Source organism: Canis lupus, chromosome 22 (genome assembly GCF_011100685.1).
Source record: "Canis lupus familiaris isolate Mischka breed German Shepherd chromosome 22, alternate assembly UU_Cfam_GSD_1.0, whole genome shotgun sequence".
Taxonomy (NCBI): domain Eukaryota; kingdom Metazoa; phylum Chordata; class Mammalia; order Carnivora; family Canidae; genus Canis; species Canis lupus.
Window position 1 is genome coordinate 6,316,447 of NC_049243.1, and position 20,007 is coordinate 6,336,453.

General features: G+C 37.7%; 1 long non-coding RNA gene across 1 annotated transcript; it reads right to left on the reverse strand.

Annotated features, from left to right (window-relative positions):
• Window positions 1–6,471: 6,471 nt before the first annotated feature.
• Window positions 6,472–12,275, reverse strand: LOC111091818. The gene is made up of 4 exons (XR_005375983.1): window positions 12,218–12,275; window positions 9,892–10,038; window positions 8,344–8,593; window positions 6,472–7,689 (listed from the first exon to the last, which is right to left on the reverse strand). It is a non-coding gene; the product is annotated as an uncharacterized LOC111091818 (long non-coding RNA).
• Window positions 12,276–20,007: the final 7,732 nt, after the last annotated feature.

Below are 20,007 nucleotides of genomic sequence, written 5' to 3' on the forward strand. Positions count from 1 at the left end.
GCTAATGAATGGCCAACGGGGCCTCATATCCCTTCCCACCAAAGTGGTGCCCAGGGAACCCCACCCCCGACTGCAGTTTAATATTTTCCTAATATTTCCCTTTCTTTTTCTTATTCTACTTTTTTCTTCTCTCTTTCTATGACTGGTAATACGCAGGTTGGGGTCAAACACTTCAAAATTATTTCTGGTTTAATAGTCCTCGTTTTCAAATGTGCTTTTCAGACTTTAATTAAACCTAGTCTCCCTGAGGGCCTACAGGGAAGCAGTGTTTTTTCTGCTTTCCAGAAGGGAACAATGGAAAAGGAATAATGACTACAGACAGTAGAAGTGGAAAGGACAATAAAAAAGAAACTCTCCTGACCTATTCTGAATTTAGAAGCTTTTCTGCCTGTCTTCAGACCTAAATTCACTATGAAGCATTTTGTGGGAAATCTATTTCCTTGAGGAAGTTGACAGGCATTATATTCTGTTTTAATAAAATGGGAAAAAACTCTCACTAATTTCTTATAGCATCACACATAAAGTAAAACACAAAATATGAGAAAAATGTCCAGTTTCAGCTTAGATAAAAAAATATTTTTATTATTTAAGTAATAAAAATGATTATTTTTATTTCTAGGAAAATTTATTCATAATTTATGAACAGAAAAATATATTCATAAATTTATTCATAATTAGACCAAAAATAATTACAATTTGGCCTACCTGCCTTCAAAGTCATAATTTGACAATCTTCTATAATTATAATTATATTGAGACACTTTTGTCTTTAAAATCCACACATAAGTGGACATAAAACAAACAACAAAACTTCAATGAGACAGCCACTGGTTAGTTGACCCTGTATTTGCTGAGGCCAAAGAGTACATTTACAAGTGATATAAAAAACAAAAAACAAAACAAAAAACTAAACATAAGGAACATACTTTGGGGGGATAACAAAATATCCTTGAGAAAGCACCTATCCTTTCTTCCACAGTAAGACAAAGAGAATTTTACTTCTAAAGGCAGATGGTATAGGCCTCGTTTGTTTTTTTTTAAGAGTTTATTTATTTATTCATGAGACACACACACACACACACACACAGAGAGAGAGAGAGAGAGAGAGAGAGAGAGGCAGAGACACAAGCAGAGGGAGAAGCAGGCTCCACACTGGGAGCCCGATGGGGGACTCGATCCCAGGACTCCAGGATCACACCCTGGGCCAAAGGCAGGTGCTAAACCGCTGAGCCACCCAGGGATCCCCATATAGGCCTGTTTTTAAAGAGAAGGCAAAAGAGCCCCCCCACCTTTGAGATATAGTTCTGTACAAATCTTAACAGCTTATAGGAACAGAAGTAACAAGGTATAGACATCAAATTGATGAAGATCTTCTCGCATAAAACTTGTATTATTTTATTGAAGTAATAAATAACCTACAGTGTTATATTAATTTCAGGTGTAGCATATAATGAGTTACCAATTCTGTACATTGCCCAGTGATCATCACAATAAATGTACTCTTAATCCCCTTGCTCTCTTTCACCTTGCCTCCCCTTTGGTAACCACCAGCTGGTTGTAAAATCTGTATTTTTAATAACTGAAGAAATGAAAAGAATGAGACATTGGATGGGAAAGAAAACATTCTAGCATGGGCCAGTTTGGAGTGGACTGAGGAGCGTGAGTGACAGAGTCCAGAGGCAGAAGAAGCATAAGACATGGACACAAAGTGAGAAATAGCTTCCCCTGTCACTGGAGCCCTGGCACAGTGTTCATTAGGCTCCACTTCTCACTGTTCTTCCTGACACCAGATGATCAATCCAGGCTAATTGTGGCAATTCCATTCGCCTTGCCAGGAACTGGCTTAGGAAAGGGGCCTGTGACCCAATGAGAAAAGTCTGCTGACGGGCTTCTGGAAAAGGTCCTCTCACTCTTCTGAAAGAATTAGAGGAGGAGATGGACTTTCTCCTTTTCTTTGGAATATACTCACCCAAACCTCTTCCCTAAAAATTGGCAGAGTGGGGGAATGGAAAGAATTTCAGAATTTGAGGACATGGATGAGTTATGAATCAACCAATCTTGAATCCTCCCTTACTTCTGGACTTTCATTCATGTGAAATAATGTTTCCTTATGCTTGAGTCAGTGTATTTACTCATTTATTTATTAGAGATCTGATTGGCTTTACTAATCAGTTCTTGAATCGGGCAGTAACCCATCAAGTAAAGGGCAACTCCTAAGCCAGTTTAAATCAGGGTTTTCTGTTATTTATTAACCAAGAATTCTCTAGCTGAGGGACACCTGGGTGGCTCAGAGTGTGATCCTGGGTCTGGGGATCAAGTCCTGTATTGGGCTCCCTGCTGGGAGCCTGCTTCTCTCTGCCTATGTCTCTGCCTCTCTCTCTCTCTGTCTCTCAGGAATAAATAAAATCTTTAAAAAAAAATTCTGAAATTGAAATAATTAATGAGATATATTGGGTATTTCACCAAAACTCTTGCAGAGTTTTTTATTATGGTTTCCCTAATGTATATTTATATATACATTATATATAATGTATATTTATACTCAAGTTCGCTGAGCCTAGTTCCTTCTACAATCTGGATTCTCTTCTCAACACATAGATCTTTCTCAAGTCCTAACTCAAGAATCCCTTTATATGTTGTTTACTTGAGAGGCATCTGAACTAACTGACTTGAAATAACTTTGCAACCGAGGTATTGGTGTTCAGAATGGAAGGATAAGCAAGCAGCATCAGTTACAAAATAATGCTTAAAACATCAGTGTGTCACATATGATCCCTTCTAGACAATATAACAAATGAGCTAATAAAGATGTCATAACTAGCCAACTTGACGTTCCTAATAATGTGGCCAGAAAGCAAATAGAATTTATAAAGAATTTCTTTATTCTTCCCCTCACTCTTCCACTGACTGATGACTATCTTGTTAATGACAATATATTCTCTATTCTGTGCTGGTAATTGAGAGCTAAACCTTCACAATGGATATCAATATTCATGTTGCTGGGATTAGGAACAATGGGTATAAAAGAACAGTCCTGTTACTTCCAGGATCTTGATCTTGATCTTCAGCCAGTATTGCTGAAGCTGAAAAATCACAGGTCTTTCGGAATAAATATCTTTGGGTGAAAATTTGACTTTTTAAAGTAGCATAGCAAGGGTGGCATTACAATGAGTGAAGTCGATGGTAGGTTTGACTAGTAAAGTGAAATGGGATGGCCTCAAACCTGGGGTTTCTTATGTCCTCTGGGGCCCCTTTGTAGGAGTCTTGGGAGTGCTCTGTCCTTTTGCCAGGACCCTTTTGTCCTTAGTTTGACCATAATAATAGCATATAGGTAACAAAGGAAGAAATACAGTAGGGGAGATAGTAATTCTTGTGCCCAGCATTCTTTTATATTTGTAGTCTTTCTCTAGTGCTTTCCTATACCTAAGTGTACCTCATAGCACATCTGAGCTATTGCAATATCTTGACCTCTGTCATTTCCCACTTGAAATAATCTCATGCTCCTGTCAAGTTGCCTTTCTTGTCCACAGTTCTTATTTATTATCCTCATGATAGCTAGAATCACTTTTTAAAAAATTTATTTATTTATTCATGAGAGAGAGAGAGAGAGAGAGGCAGAGACACAGGCAGAGGGAGAAGCAGGCTTCATGCAGGTAGCCCGATACAGGACTCGATCCTGGGACTCCAGGATCACGCCCTGGGCTGAAGGCAGGCGCCAAACCGCCAAGCCACCCAGGGATCCCTAGAATCATTCTTTTAAAATATTTACACAGTATACCATTTTCCCTCCTCTTACTCTCAACTTTTCTATATCCTTATGATTTAATGTTGCCTCTTTCCTGTTGGGACTCCAATTGTATGTATCTCGGACCTTCTTACTGTAGGCTCCATGTTTCTTATCGTCTGTTCTGTATCTTCTCTCTCTACATTCTGGATATTTTCCTCTGTTCCATCGTCCAGTCCACCAAATCTCTTTTTAGCTTTATCTAATCTGTTATTAATCTCTTCTATTGAATTTTTAATTTTAGTTATGGTATTTTTCATATATAAATTTTGAGGGGCTCATTTTTAGGTTTTTAGTTTTCTTCCAAAATCTTAGTCTTTTTAATATTTTGACATATTAAATACAGCTATTTTTAAGTTTGTGCTGGATGGAGCTTCAGTGGGTCTATTTCTGTTTTCTCTTGTTTATCTAGGTTTCCATCATGTCTCCCCTTATGTACTTGGATATTTGGGGTGTGACATGTTTTTACAGAAATTTGCTCCTATAGATAGCAAGGGGCTCTAAGAATCCAATCTCAGAATCAAGTTGATTTGAAGCAAGGATTCATTCCCTATGAAGGTCAGTTGATTCTCGGTTCATCCTTACTTCTATAATTTAGCCTACTGAAGTATCAACCCAAAGCCTGAATGGTTTACCAGGTTTATTCCTCATCTCTTTGTGACTTCAATTTTTTCACCTTGGCTTCACAAGCCTGTCAAAAACACTAATTTCTCAATTTCTTAGCTGCTTCTTCCAGAATCGGTAAAGACTCTATAGGAAAAGTTCCCTAACTGCCAAGCTTGTGTCTGTGATTTGTTTTCTCCTGGAACGTGGCCTTGTAATTCTTAATTAACTTGTTGGTTCTCTAATGCCTTCAAGGAAATTTTTTTCTAACATTTTGTCCAGGGTTTTTGTTTTTGTTGTTGTTCTCAGTGGGAGTCTTTATTCAAATTACCCAGTCTACTATGCCAGAAGTGAAAAAATCTGATCCTTTAAAAATATAAGTCAAATGATGACACTGAAACTCTCCATAAGTAAAATAAAAGTCCAATGACTTTTATCCAGCAGATCCTATGCATCTAATTCCAGGCTACCTCTCCAACTTTATTGCCTCCAACTCTCAAAAACTTTCCATAAATCTAAGGATAAACTTGACATAAACTTCTAAAGCAGAAAGGTCATGTGATATGTTTATTTTATAACCCTTATAGCATTTGGCATATTATCTGAGCAATTTATCAATTATGATTAAATTTAAATATATGCTAAAAAATAAAGATTCCCCCAAATAATGGCTTAAACTAGACAGTTTATTTCCCACATATATGGAAGTAGTCTAGAGATAGGCAGTCCAAGGGTTTTAGGAAGGCAGCAAGTATCAGGGACCCAGGCTTTTTTTTTTTTTTTTTTTTTTTATCTTGTTGCTTTACTGTGCATGGTATCCATTCTCAAAGTTCATCTATGGCCTAAGATGGTGCTAAAGTTCCTGATAGTAGCTGTAAGGAGGAAGAGGGAAGTAAAAGAGTGCTTCTCCATTTTAGCAGACTTTTCAGAACACATAACATCTCTGCTTTCTTCTGATTACCTAGCCAGTGTTGTGGCTTCACCTAGCTACAAGGGCAACTCAGAAATGTAGACTTGTAGCTGAGTAGCAGTGGGCTAAGCTAGAAAATTAGAGTACATTTAGAAATAAGACACGGGTATGCAACCAGCAATCTCTGCTACAAACACTAAGCACATTTTTTCCTAAAAGTTTTTGGATTGTCTCTTTTTCTTGATCTGGATCATCTCAACTACTGCTGATTCATTTCAATGCTTACATCATTAAAATACACAATTTCAATCTTCCAAAGATTTTCCATGCAAAATCCTACAATTGAAACTTCTCCACCAAGCAAAACAACTTGTCTTCTGTTTCTTATGCAAACATAGAAATATTATTTCTTTAATAAAAAAATTTTTTTTGGCAAAATGAGAGATGGGAAATTTCCCCTGAACACCCAGAGTTGTCAATCACATATTTTCAGTAAGTTTACTCTGGTCTACTGAATGTGAATGCTTCTCTTAATTAGTCCATATCTATAGTTAATTTATGTAGTGTGAGCACCACTGTCTTAGTCCATTTGATATAACAAAATAACAGACTGGGTGCCTTATAAACTACAAATTTTTATTTATCATAGTTCTGGAGACTTAGGAAGTCCAAGATCCAGATACAGATGATTGAGTGTCTGGTAAGGATCTGTTTTCTGGTTGATAGTTGGATGTCTCTTTGCTGTGCCCTTCTGTGGGAGAAAGGGTAACAGATGTCTTTGAGGTCTCTTTCATATAGGACACTAATCTCATTCATGAGGAGTCCATCTTCATGACTTAATTACCTCCTAAAGGTCCCACCTCCAAATATCCAAATACCATTGGGGATTAGGTTTCAATAAGTGAATTTGGGGGGGACACAAACACTGAGTCTGTAGAAGCCATTTTCTGTGAACCTCTAATTAATATGTCTATTAATACTTTCTCTACTGGATTTTAATTAATGTGTGTCTTTTCCACTGGACAGTAACCTCCAAGCAGTTGGAAGCAATGTCTGTTTTGCTCTCATGCCTAGCATCTAGCATGGTGGGTGGGGCATAGTAGGTGTTCACTGCATATTTATTGAAAGAAGGTGGAATTTAACCTTTATTGCACACCCATTATATGCCAGGTAGTAGAGTATTTTGCAAATATACTTTTATTGATTTTTCATAACAGCCAAATGTGATAAGAATTATGTCCCCTTTCACAGATGAGGTAAATGAGGCTTGAAGAAGATAAATAATTAAACTAAGTCACAAAGCCAGAAAGAGGTGGATCTGAGGTCTGACCTATAACCTCTGTCTCTACTGTAAATGCTCATTTGACGCTGGCATATTTCTGTCAACTAGGTGGGCTGTTCCCTGGCTTCCTCTGATAAAGGGCTGACTGATTTCATGATAAGATGGAAATACTAAATAGTAGATGATTATCTTTTCCATGGCAAATTCCTGAAGTCTCCGTGCTCTAATTAAAGGAACTCACTTATAACAATTATATAACAGACTTAATGGTAGGCAGTTGGGTCAGTTGCTAGTTTAAAAAGGATGGATTCAGGAACATGTCTTCAAAAACCTGACAATGTGGACCACCAATTACCCACAAGGGTCAATTTGTTTAGGTGATACAATTTTGATATTAGATTTCTGGGACAAAGCAGGAACAATGCCAAAAATTTCAGTCACCATACCACATAAACTTTAAAGGGTGAGGAAAAGGCAAGAAAGGCAGAAAAGATAAAGGAAAAAAGAGAGAGAAACATATACAAAAGAGTGGAAAACATACAAAACAGTGAAGTGGAGAGGAGAAGGGAATGACACTCATTTGTTTTGTTGTTGTTTTGGGTTTACTTCCTTTAGCTACTCAGCTTTCAGTCCCCATTCTTTCAGTAATAGCTTCCCCATTTACTTTTTGGTAATTCCATACGCACTTTTGGATTCCATCTGGTGAGACTGTTGTTTGGGGACCCTGACTTCCCCCAGCCCCTGAGCAAGTTGAACCTAGCTAAACCAGTCACATGCTCTCTTCCTGGAATCAGAATCCTTTGTTTCAGATGCAGCTGTTGAGAAGTTCATGCTGTGGAGACTCCTGTGAGCTATCTGGGTCTGTCCTTTCCACCACTGGATCTTCAGCCTCCTCTCCTCAATCCTTGGAACTTCCCAATTTTCCCAATAAATTCTTTCCTGGTTTAAGTTTATCGGAGGCAGCTACTCTTGTTTGCAACCAAAGAACACGAGCTGATATACTCAAGGAAGAAGGAGGCAGGTGGAAATCAATGCTGAAATTAAGATCTGGGATAAGATCCATTGAGAATCTGTTTTCAGTTCCCAAAGCAGTAGGTACTGGGATCAAACCTAGTTTAAATGAAACAAAGGACAAATTAGTGTTCAATCATCTCAGATCTCTAGGAGCAAATATACTCACTCTATAAAGTAGCGGAAGGCTTCCAAAAGGTAAGAGAAATATTCTTTTCAAGGATAACCTATTGTAGGATTGACATCACAATTTGGGGTACTGAAAAAGTGTTTCCTGCAAGGCAGAGGTTTACCTCAGTTTTTATTTTATAAGATTTCTGTGTCTTTGATAATTTCACATTTTGGCATGACTAAAGGATTTTTCCATTCAAATCAACCTCCTTCAACTTGGCTAGTCCCTCTTCCTCCCCCCTGACTTGCCCCGTGGGATTCTTTCTTTTCACTGCCAAGGATTAAATTCTCTGTGAAAGCCTTGAAGGCAATAGACATCTGTACAGGAAAGGAGATACAAAACTGTCCAAAAAGAGAGAAGCACTCCCAAAGCCTTAGTGAGAAAATAATTGAACTCTTATTCATATTGGGAAAAAGTCTGGTTTCAAACTGAGTTTTTTATTGACTTTTTTTTTTCATAAAAGGATCATCGTTTATGTTGAATAAGAAAACGGTTATTGTTCTACTTTACCAAAGATGCTAAGTTTGCATGTTTTAAACATCAAACAAACATCTCCATAGAGAATGGCTTGCTTCCAATACCTGGTGAGCAGGCCAGACTTTCAGAGCAGCCCAGTTACACCAGTTCTGTGTTGATGGGTGAGCGATTCAAGATAGAAGGCTGAATTAGAATTCAGTCCTAATCCTGCTTAAGATGCTGGTTTTACTAGGTCTTAGCTTGATGGTCAGAAGACAATCCCACATAGCTCTAGTAGCACAGATCCATTGCTCCCTCTTCAAGCCACGAGCATGGAAGGCATGGGTGTTATTAGCAATGTGCAAATGGCAGATGCTGTGAGGACAAATGGAAAAAGACACATAGTATATAATGTCCACCTTAACTATTATCCTGTTATCAGTCCTAATCTCTCCACCTTATAAATATCTAACATTAATATTGTATTTCTGGCAGTTGATGAATGGAGTCCTATGTTGTATCAAACTACAGTGATTGTCAGTTTAGACAAGATGAGGGGATCATGTGAGAATGATATATTATCAGACCTCTATCATCTCAACTTTAGTTAGTTCAGTCTATTAATCTAACAACTCATGGGAAGCTTGAGGCTGGAAACGAGGGAGTACGATTCATTGGACAAGAACTGAGTTCTAGATATGAACTCTTAGAAAATAGACTCTTGAAAATGTCTTCTCTTTGTGTTTATTTGCCATTGGGAAATGGTATCTTTTTTTCTTCCTTTTTACTCTGTGTGAAAATTTAGCTTGGGGGGAAAAATCACATAGGTTATTATGTCAGGTCTCCCAAATGGTTAGACGACTGACCCTTCAGTAAAAAAAAAAAAAAAAAAGAAAGAAAACCTAAGGGTTCTTGGCTTTTCTTATAATTGCTCAGGCTCCAATTCTGTTGAAAAGTGAATGGAAAAGCTATTCTATGAAATGACTCTTTAATATTTGATAAATGAGTCAGTCTTGTGGGCCTATATGGTTGCAGCGGTCATGCTTCTCCGCTAAGACTGCATATGTTCACATGGGATGGTCATTAAGCAAGCCTTTTAAGATGACAGAACTCCATTCTTCTGTCTCATTTCCCAGAAAGAAGAATAATGGAATAAAGTCTGGAGAGTAAAAAGGGGAAGAAAGGGGGATACGCTCTTCCCCCACCACGGCTTTCTAACCTAGAAAGGCAACATCATTTGTGGCAAAGAGCTGCATTCTACGTGGCAAAATAAATGGGAGGTATTTATTACTAAATCTTCGTGACACTTTAATGAGATAGTGGGAGAATATTATTATTAGGGCCTTAATGATTTGGGAAAATTGAGACAAAGGGATGCTGGAAAATATATTAAATATTACACTATTAATCTGAATTAAAAGACCAGAACTGGCTCAAATATTTTAGTTCAGGGAAAGGAACCTCAAGCTGGAGAGTGAATTGGATGATATAGACTAGATCCAGCTTTCACCTGGATTCAGATGTTATTTCCACTCTATTCCAAGTGAGATTTGCTTTTAACCATAGACTAAGAGAGCTCTGGTCTCTCCCCAGAGAAATCAGGCTGTCAGACCTCTCCCTTGGATTTTTCTTCCCCACCACACACCCCCACACTCCATGTATGCCACACATACCTACCAGCTGCCCACCAAAACCAGCTGCCTCAGGACAGGGCTGTCAAGGGAAGTCCTCCTATGGATGGACAGCCCTTGGTGGCAGCAGGAATCCTCTGCATGATTGTCCCTATGGCCTCGATTCTGACTTTGGGCTCTGGCCCATGTCTGGTGAAAGGAAATACATACCCATTGTAGAAAACATGAAAAGTACACATTTTTTTTTAATTGCTTACAATCTCACCACCCAGAGTGATCACTGCCAATATTTTGATATAGTTTTTAAAAATTCAATCTAACTAAGACATGTAAGTTGGAGTCACACTATATATGCACTTTTGAATCCTGCTTTACTTCTCTCTTTTTTTTTAGCTTTGTATGTGAGGATTTCTCCGTGTTATAAAAACATTCTTTGTAATTGCTACCCACATCTATTATATAAAAAAAAATAATGATTATAGAGATCAAGGAAAAACCAGAAAACGGAAGGAGAAAAAAATAATCTAAAAGTTGAAGATGGAGGAATGATTGTTATAATCACCAATTTATGGAGTAGGATGTTCAAGGAAAAAATTAGGAACTGGTACATAAGGAATGAAGCTGCTTTGACAAATGTATAAAATAACAAAAAGATAGTTGTTAGCACAGGTGTAATATATAATATTTAAATACCAAGAAATCAATTGCTATTGTGTAGCATTGAGTTATATTGGTAAGATTAATTAAAGCAGTTTTACTAAATAATAAGGAAATGCCTACATTTTAAAAAGATGCCTAGAGAAAATATGTAAAAGGGAGCTCATTAATTGTAAGAATAATAATATTCTTAACATGGCATTGCACGTTAGATTCCCTTTGTGAGCTTTAGTGAGGAGTTAGAAAAAGAGGCAAATGACAGTCTGTTAAAGGCAGAACTAAAAAAAAAAAAAAAAAAAAAAAAAGACAGAACTGTCTATTTCCTCCTCATCCCTGCCAAAGACTATTATTCTCAAGGACAAGAAAAAAATGTGGTAGTATTTGAAGCTCTAGCATAGTATTTTGTGTTCACTGGAGACTGATTCTGATACCACCAGCCCCTCCCTCCCTTTGCTTCGGGCTCTCTCCCACTTCCCAGTTACAGCCAAGGGGTGGGCTAGAGCTGAGAGGACAGGACCCTGGAGAAGGCTGTGGCTTATTGCGAAGATGATGGATGGGCTCCCGGGTCACAGAAGCTGCATTCCAATCCAAGAGTTGTCACCACTAGCTGTGTCACCTGGGCAAGTGACTCAAACTGTTTACGGTTTCCTTTCCCCCTTTATATAGTGGAGATCATGAAATCTATTTCTTATGGGATGTTAAACAAAAATTGGTTGTTATTTATAGTTCATTTTTATTTTTCCATATCTCCCCTCCCACCCCCTGCTTTTTTTTTGACCATGGAATTGTAGTTCACTTCAACAGTGATTCTAGTTTCTTGTTCATTTCATCTTTATAATCAATCCACTAAATTTATGCTATGATGAGCCAGAAAGATTCTCTCATCTCAGTACTTGCCATTTGATGTTTAATAAAGCTTATAGGCTCATAGGTGGCACTAATAATATTCTTTAAACATTCATTAAACAAAAATTCCCTCATTAAATTTTTTTTATTGTAGGGTACCTGGGTGGCCTAGTCAGTTAAGTGTCTGCCTTCTGCTTGGGTCATGATCTCAGGGTCCTGGGATAGAGTCCCAGTTCAGGCTTCCGGCTCAACAAGGGTCTGCTCTCCCTCTCCCTTAGTGTGCACTCTCTCTCTCTCTCTCTCTCTCTCAAGTTAATAAAATCTTTTTTTTTTTTTTAAGATTTTATTTATTTATTTATTCACGAGAGACACAGAGAGAGAGAGGCAGAGACACAAGCAGAGGGAGAAGCAGGCTCCATACAGGGAGCCTGAATGTGGGACTCAATCTGGGATTCTGGGATCATGCCCTGAGCCAAAGGTCAGACGCTCAACCACTAAGCCACCCAGGCGTCCCAAGTTAATAAAATCTTTAAAAAAATAAAATAAGAACTTCCCTATATTAAAAAAATAAATAAATAAAGAAGTAAATTTTTTATTGAGAGCCTTATATGTGCTAGGCACTATGCCAAATAATATGGCTAGAAATGAATAAATCCTAGCTGGATAAGAAAGTTAAAGAGATGATGTCCAGTATATTTAGAAAAATATATAATTTATAATGGAAGGAAGCTAGTAAAAATTGGATTCTCCGTATAAGTTAATGACAATGTTCTTTAATTTTAGGAAACTTTTTGATGGGTAAGAATATGAACTAAGAAACTGGAAAGGTGGGGCACTTGGGTGGCTCAGTCAGTTAAGCATCTACCTTTGGCTCAGGTCATGATCCCGGGGTCGTGGGATGGAGCCTCATGTCAGGCTCCCTGCTTGGTGGGGAGCCCCTTCTCCCTCTCCCTCTGCTTCTCTCCTGTTTGTGTGTACTCTCTTGCTCTCTCTCTGTCAAATAAATAAATACAATTAAAAAAAAAAAACTAAACAAAAGAAATTGGAAATGTAAAATGAAGTGATAATCAGGAGGCTTAATTTTAGCCCATACATTAGCTATACAATTTTGTGCAAGGCATTTAATTTTTTCTCTAACAGTACAATGGAATTCAGGGTCGCAAAACAAATAAATCAAATACTCTCCTAAATAACTCATGGGTTCAAGAGGAAACCACAATGGAAATTATAATTAGAAGGGTAATTAGAAAGGTAATGGTGATTAGTATTAATTAGAATGAAGTGAATGTATGTAAATGAATTTAAAATAAAAGACAGATTGAAAGTAATTGAGCTACAAATGCATCTCAAAAAGCTAAGAAAAAACAAAGTAGAAAAAGAAAATAATGAAAGTAACAATAGAAAGTAAGGAAATAGAAAAATAATAAAAATATAGATCATTAACAAAAGCAAGATCTCATTTTTGGAAAGAATCCAGATAAGGCAATTTATGAAAACTGGCAATTTATGGGCTAACCTCACTTAGATGCCATTTAGATGCAAAATTTCTAAATTAAGTAGTAAGAAATCATATCCAATAATGTATTAGTCTGTATGTATGTATGTAGTGTGATTAATGGTACAGCCATTATGGAAAACAGCATCCAATAATGTATTAAAATCATTTCTAACAATTTATTAAAATACAGTGTGATTAATGGTACAGCCATTATGGAAAACAGTTCTTAAAAAAATTAAAAATGGAATTACCATAAGATCCAGCTATGGCACTTCTGGTTATATATCCAAAAAAACTAAAAGAGTATCTTAAAGAGATATTTGCACACCCATGTTCATTGTAGCACTATTCACAATAGTCAAGGGGAGGAAGCAACTCTAATACCTATTAACAGATGAGTGAATAAAGAAAATGTGAAATATACCCATAAGGGAATATTATGTAGCCTTAAAAAAAAAAAAGAGGGAAATCTTGTCACATACTACAACATGAATGAATCTTGAGGCTGTTATGCTAAGTGAATTAAGCCAGTCACACAAAAAAATATTGTATGAATCCACACATAGGACATGTCTATAAGGTAGTCAGAAGCATGAAAACAGAGAATAGAAAGGTGGTTACCAAAAGCTGAGAAGAAGGGGATAGCAGAATTAGTGTTTAGTGGGTATAGAGTTTCAGTTTTACAAGACGAACATGTTCTAAAGATTGGTTGCACAACAGTGTGAATATATGTAACACTACTGACCCATACCCTTAAAAATGGTTAATAATGTAATGTTATATGTTTTTGCCATCTCACTGACATGAGATTATGTGATTTTGGCACAGTGGATTAAGAAAAAAAATGATCGGGATCCCTGGGTGGCGCAGCGATTTGGCGCCTGCCTTTGGCCCAGGGCGCGATCCTGGAGACCCGGGATCGAATCCCACGTCGGGCTCCCGGTGCATGGAGCCTGCTTCTCCCTCTGCCTGTGTCTCTGCCTCTCTCTCTCTCTCTATCATAAATAAATAAAAATTAAAAAAAAAAAAAAGAAAAAAAATGATCATGGCATAGTGGATAATACTCAGACACTGGACTGAAATGGCCTGGGTTCCAATCCTACTTCTACCACTTATCTATGTAACTTTGGGCAAATTACTTTTTTGTCCTTTAGTTTTTCATTAAAGTAAAGATAAAAATAGATCATAACACCTCAACCCAAATAACAACACAAACATCGTGAGCAAGTGGGTTTATCCCAATATCTGTCAGTCTAATCCACTGTATTAAGAGATAAAAGAATCAACAGATGCAGAAAAATGTTAAAATTCAACACTTGAAATGTTTTTCTCTAAGACTTATGTGGCTTTTCTTTCCTTTCCCTTAGGCCTCTGCTCAGTTGTCATCTTATCAGTGAGGCCTTTTCGGACCACCCTGTATACACTAACACCCTACTGCACCCTATCTTCTAACCCTGCCTTACATATCTTCACAAAAGCACTTCCTAGGCATAAAGATAATGGAAGAAACAGCAAAGAAAAAATAGACAAATTTGACTACTTGAAAAGGTAAAACTTCTGGATGCCAAAAAAAAATAAAAAAATAAAAAGCAAAACTAAAAGGCAAATTTCAAAATTGAGGAGAGTATTTACCAGCAATATAACTGGAAAAGGGAGTTCATAGAGAATAATAAGAAAACTTTTATAGAAAGAGTTGGCAAAACCTGTATAGAAAGAGTACTCAGAATAATCCATTGCAGAACATGAATTAGTGACTCGAATTAGAAAAAAAACAACAACAAAACTTCAACCTCACAGAGAGACTAAGAAATTGAAATAAAGGGATGCTTTTAAAAAGAAGTTTTTGAAATTAGAATGATTTTTTTAAAGAATATAATTCGTGTGATAAGATGGGCCCTTGTGCCCTGCTGGTGAGAATATAAAATGATTCACATTTTCTTATATGAATGGTGTTTTGCTGGGTAACAAGTTACTATTATACTTAGCAGCTCAAAGCAACAAATATCTATCATTTCACCGTTTCTGCAGATCAGAGACCCAGGAACTGCTTAGCCTGCTGCGCAGGTAGGGCAGTTTGCAGCTGGGGGTGGTCCCTGCAGGCTCCATGGAGGCCCGAGAAACTACTTTTAGGCTCACTCATGAGGTTTAGGCCAGAATCAGTGGCTCATGCCTATTGGCCAAGAACCTCATCCTTGCTATGTGGACTTCTCCAGAGGCTGCCAGCCTGTCCCCCAGCCTGGCAGCTGAGTTCTCTCAGGGCTAGTGACTCGAGAGAAAGTGTGACCAAGACAAGTCACAGTTTCTTTTATAATCTAACCTTGCAGGTGACTTATCATCGCTCTGCTGTATTCTCTTAGTCACATAGACAAATCTTGGTAAATATGGATAGGGACGACCTAAGGGTTTGAAGACCAGGAGGCAGGGATATTGAGGGCCTTCTTGATGGCTAGTTGCCACATTTCTTTAAGCAATTCATCAATATTTAAAAGTTTGTATCTGAGACGCCTGGGTGGCTCAGCAGTTGAGCGTCTGCCTTTGGCTCAGGACATGATCCCGGGGTTCTGGGATCGAGTCCCACATTGGGCTTCCTGCATGGAGCCTGCTTCTCCCTCTGCCTATGTCTCTGTCTCTCTCTCTCTGTCTCTCATGAATAAATAAATAAAATCTTTAAAAATAAATAAAAATTAAAAAATAAAAGTTTATATCTACCCTTCAATAATGTTAGGTAATTACATCCCCAGCAATTTTTTTCTAAGAAAGTAATCATGTATGTGGACAAATAATATGCCTAAGCATGTTTAGTATATCATTTTTATAACAGTATAATCTGGGAATCATTTAAATGTGTAATAACAGAGGATTTATTTATCAAATAATGGTAATACCATATGATGGACTATAATGGATCCATCAAAAGTGGTGATTTTTGGAAGAATTTTCATATCGTGGGGAAATGATATAACGCTTAGGACATTATAAGGCAGGGCATGTACATTTATACATAATATGCCGATTATGTAAAAATTAAAATAATTATGTTTTAAAAAAGATGGACATATCCTAATGCAGCAAGAAGATAAAACAGAATATATGTACTATCCCTGGCCTCCCCTCTCCCCTACACAAGCTAAACCTGGATCTACTTATAAAGAAATAATCAAACAGATCTAGCTTGTGGGATGTAGTGAAAAATGACTGGTCTGCAATCTTCAAAAAATGTCAGTATCAGAAAAGATAGAAAAAAACTAATTCTATACTCAGGAGAAGACAGTAATGATATACAATGATGTTTAGGAGTCCAGGTTCTGTATGTCTGGGCTTCCTTTTTGTACGATGAAGATGTACCTGCCTCTCCCACCCTCCCCCAGAATGAATAAAAATAAAGGAGCTAAGTCAGAGACAGGCATGGATCCTTTATTTTCCTTATTTAGGTAATTTCTATGCCCAACATGGGGCTTGAACTCACAACCCCAAGATCAAGAGTCTCACACTCTACTGACTAAGGCAGTTAGATGCCCCCAGAAGTGGATCCTTTAAATGCAAAGAGGTTTGGTAAGAGAGTGGGTCTGCTTAATCTTTCAGATAACTTCTCCTAGCTGCTCTCCAACCTTCCCCAGGCACCTGAAAGTTCTGTGTTAATTCAAAATTCTAGGGGCACTTGGCTGGCTCAGTAGAGCACATGATTCTTAATCTCAGGGTCATGAGTTCAAGCCCCACGTTGGGTGTGGAGCCTACTTAAAAAAATGGATAAATTAAAATAAAATAAATAAAATTCTATTCCCGTGTGGCTTTTCTGGACATTACCTCTGTATCCCTAACTAAGTACTTGCTCCACTACTGACCCTATTATTCTTTCATGACCTGATTATTGCACATTACTGCTGTAATATCCTCTACTGAAATATGATTATAGTCATTCCTGAATGTTCTGTTAGAAAGTCTGTAGGCATAAGCGGAGTTCCACATTAAAAATGAGCTACAATTTAGACAAGTCTTTAATAAATGTTTGTGGGCAGAGAGACCTCATTGAAACAAAAGCAATCAATTCTTGTTATCTTTGCTATTAGAAGAAAGCAATAGTGGAATTCTTCCAAAACAGTGCATAAAGTATAATACTTTAATGGATTTTCTCCCCCTCAATGGATTTGCCTGCCTAAACTTTTTTTTTTTTTTCTTTTGGTCTAGACCAAATTTCTAATGATTTCACATCCCTTTGCACACATTTGTAGTTTGGGGATGGGGGGACTCCACTGGTGTTGATTGAGAGGTTCAGGATGGTCTAGGAATGCAAACTGCCCTTGGGAAATTCACATGCAAATAACGAGGTGGAGATTGTAGCCTAAATACTGATCAAAATGCAATTCAATCTGTGCCATAGACTTCAGGCTCTTCTGGCCCTTGGGACAACCACAGTCACGTCAATGGAATGGGGGCCTTTCCTGAACTGGACAAGCAAGTCTAAGCTTTTAAAAAGTTCCCTAGTTTCCTTTTGAAAATGGAATTTAAGCTTATGTTTTAGAAAACTTCGTGTTAGTGCTTTAAAAGTGGAGCTGATGACTTACTACTGTTACTTATTTTAAACAGAAAACGTACTTTTTAAGTCTTTCTCCTTAGGAATATTCCATCTGTCCCTGTAAGGATAATAGGCTGCCATGTAATAAAATTGATGAATGTTAAATACATAGGGACTCAGGACTTTTATTTTATGCAGGGTTGTTTGCTATCATGTTTATCAGGGAACAAGTAGCCTCAAAGAATCTTTTAGTACATTGTTACTCTCCCTGCTTTCTGCTATGTTTGGTGTATTTTCCCGGTCATTTTAGTAATATTGTTAGATTTAGAACATAGAGGCAAATGTCTACCGTGAAAAAAAACAAAGAAACCAAAGCAAAAACCCAACAACGAAAAATTAAGGCATCTAACAATACTTATACACTTACTAAGAATGAATGATCAAAATAAGGAGTGATAATTGCAGTTTTTTACATCTGTACTGGGCACTACCAGATGCTCATTTCCCAGCAGATGTGTTCATCAATGAGGAATCATAGTTTTTCAACTACAATGCTGCTATTATTTCACATTGAAATTATTCTTTTTTAAAAAAGATTTATTGAGGGCAGCCCGGGTGGCTCAGCTGTTTAGCACCACCTTAAGCCCAGGGCTTGATCCTGGAGACCCGGGATCGAGTCCCACGTCAGGCTCCCTACATGGAGCCTGCTTCTCCCTCTGCCTGGGTCTCTGCCTCTCTCTCTCTCTCTGTGTCTCTCATGAATAAATAAATAAAATCTTAAAAAAAAAAAAAGATTTATTGATATAAGTCATCTCTCCACCCAACATGGGGCTCAAATTCAGACCCTGAGATCAAGGGTCCCCTGCTTTACCAACTGAGCCAGCCAGGTGCCCCACATTGAAATTAGTCATCTAATTTCTAAAGCTCCATATTGTGCCAATGTAGTTGGGGGATTAAGAAGTGTTTACAATAATTTGAAAGTCTCTAGTTACTTTTAACCTGGAGGAAGAATGTCTTTGGTGAAATACGAACCAAATTGTTCTCCTGTTCCTTTCCATTTGTCCTTTGTTTACAATAAGGTTATGCAAATATATCTAAGCTGGGGGTAAGGGGTGGGGGAAGGTTATCTCTTTTTGTGCTTCCAGAGATATATAAAAGACTATTGTATAGGCAATTTCATCTAATAAAGGGCCCACAGTAGTTATTCACTTAATGACACTGAAGTTGGATCGTCTTAGCTTTCCTGTCCTTAGTTCTTCTAAGGGGAACAAAACCCCACATTTCCTATCTTCTAGTTGTTACCAATACAGCAGCCCACAAATAATTACATACTTTTAGTTAATTCAACTTTAAGTACTTTTCAGGGGAGAAAAACCATATTTTAACCTAACGAAGTCAAAAATATCTGCAATACAACTCAGATAGGATCAGCCATACTTGTTAATATGCATTTGTGAGATGTTGAATGTTTTTTCTTTTAATTAGTCGATACGCTTTTATTTGCTTTTATTGTCTATGTTTTTGCAGCAGTATTATTCATGAAGTAGAACTCATGTCCTTAGGATGGATAGCAAGTGGTGTTATTATGTGGCTGCTGCTGCATAATATTCACAAAGAAGTAAATGAAGTATTATACTATTTTGGGGTTTCATCAACGTGAAGCTGGGTTGTAATTTCGATTTCTGAAGTATGATTAGGGGAATGGCAGTGGGGGGGAGGGGGAGCAGGGAATGGGAAGGGAAGAGAGAGAAATGGCAAATAAGGCATTTGTTATAAAATCTATTCGACATTCAAAAAAATGTTGACTTGTAGATCAAAGCTATTTGAAAATACATGAAGGTCTGAGTCTTAAATGAGTGACTCATCTGGTACAACTAGTAATAAGATGAATGCTAAGTTAATGTCTTATTAGAACAAAGTTATTGGAAACAGTGCCAAAAGACTATTTTCTTTGGACATTTTAATAATGCAGAGCTGGGTGGAAATGGTGAATTGCCTCCTCCGAAGATTCTACAGATCTGAGAGGCTCTGGGGTCAAAATATCCCTGTTCTTCCAAAAAAAGAAGCAGCATAAAGAAGTCCTATTTTCAGGCAGCTACTATGTACTCACTAGGAATATACTAGAGCTACAGAATAATTACGATTAAAAAAGAATTTACTGGGGGCGCCAGGGTGGCTCAGTTGGCTAAGGGTCTGCTTTATGCTCAGGTCATGATCTTGTGGCCCTGGGATCCAGCTCCTCATCGGGCTTCCTGCTCAGTCAGAGGTCTGCTTCTCCCTTTCCCTCAGCCACTCCCTACCGTCGCGTGTGCTCTCTCTCAAAAAAATAAAATAATAAAAAAAAGAATTTACTGACCGCTTGCACACTGTGCTAAATAAATATTACGTATTCAATTTAGAAACATATCCATAATGATCAGCAAGGTAGCTTCTTTTATTTTTTTTTAAGGTTTTATTTATTTATTCATGAGAGATAGAGAGAGAGGCAGAGACACAGGCAGAGAGAAAGCAGGCCCCCTGTGGGGAGCCCACTGTGGGACTCAGGACTTGATCCTGGGACCTTGGGATCACGACCTGAGTGAAAGGCCAACGCTCAACCACTGAGCCACCCAGATGCCCCAGTAAGGTAGTTTCTTTATTCTAA